General features: G+C 34.3%; 1 long non-coding RNA gene across 1 annotated transcript; it reads right to left on the bottom strand.

The window, feature by feature from the left end:
• Nucleotides 1-416: 416 nt before the first annotated feature.
• LOC109593211 (uncharacterized) lies at nucleotides 417-1,193 on the bottom strand. The gene is made up of 2 exons (XR_002190806.1): nucleotides 1,021-1,193; nucleotides 417-931 (listed from the first exon to the last, which is right to left on the bottom strand). It is a non-coding gene; the product is annotated as an uncharacterized LOC109593211 (long non-coding RNA).
• Nucleotides 1,194-1,299: the final 106 nt, after the last annotated feature.

The raw sequence follows: 1,299 nt of genomic DNA, 5'->3' as shown, positions 1-1,299 counted from the left end.
ACGTGTCAAACCACAGGAAATGCCCACTGTATAATTAGAGCAACCCACTAGAGCATTGTCAGGTTGGGCCATTATAAAAAGGGCTGTCAAAGATCTGCAAATCAAGGTAGACAAAGTGATATAGTCAATACAATTTTTGGAAGGGAGAGTGTATTGCATACACAAACCCTGCATAATTTTGTGATATCATTTTATTACTTCAAAAAAACCTTTTGAAACACGTTGAACATTAAAAAAAGTGAATCTATAGTTAGGGGTGGGCGATATTGAAAATTTTAAAACGATATGATAATATCGATATTTTCATGAATATCGTTTGATATCGATACTAGATTTCGATATTTTCATGACCACGCCCAATAAGTTTCAAGTACCATTTCCAAGAAAAACTATGATTTAGAAAAGCATTATTACTCTCATTTAACCTGTTTTGACTTAGTCTTCATCTGTTACTTCCTCTGTTTTGCAAAAAAGAAGTGTTTGGAGCGGTTTGGAGATACTTCATTACTTAGCGACTGTGGTTAATTGACTATTATTAAGGTTATACAATCATTTTGTGGGCGTGGTCACAGTATCGATATTTCTTTTCAATTTTTTTCGATATCGATACGTATCGATACCGCATTATATCGATAAAATATCATTAATTTCGATATATCGCCCACCCCTATCTATAGTCCATGTCAAAAATTTCAACAGCAAATAACATGAACATGTACTGTACATGTGCAGAGTAAAAGCAAGCAATACCTTTCAGAGAAGAACTCAAACTTGTTGTTCCAGCAGCAACAGACAGTGATGGGGTTAGCAGTATAATGGGATGAATATGAGCTAACGGTATCAGTGTCTGCTGTTGTATTCCTTAGCAACATGTGAAGGGAAGTCAAGAGGTGAGCTGTGCTCTCCTGCAAGGTCTTGGGAAGAACACAATCTACAGAAATAAAAGAAATAAAGTATATTCTTGAGTAATTGTACATTTAAAATTATATGAAGTACTAATTAATTCTCTCATTCTCATACTTTTCAAGTGATAGTTTGCCACATGTAGTAATTTCTTTCTGTCCCAAGGTAGTTCATAACAGACTTCAATGACTGATAATAGGTTCTTCATTCCCAGGAGTCCACAGTTACTCGCTAGCTCCAAGTCAGGGAGAGATAGAACCAGTCTCACATTAGTCTTCAGTCGACTGTAGAAAAAAAGAAATAAAATAAAGATTATTGGTAAAAGCAATAACAATAATAACAAACAACAAACAACAGTAATATATCAATGCATAATAACATACATACATTGTACAA

This window comes from Amphimedon queenslandica, unplaced genomic scaffold, assembly GCF_000090795.2.
Source record: "Amphimedon queenslandica unplaced genomic scaffold, v1.1 AMPQUscaffold_2463_Cont25535, whole genome shotgun sequence".
In the NCBI taxonomy this organism is placed as follows: domain Eukaryota; kingdom Metazoa; phylum Porifera; class Demospongiae; order Haplosclerida; family Niphatidae; genus Amphimedon; species Amphimedon queenslandica.
This window is presented reverse-complemented; position numbering and strand designations above follow the sequence as displayed.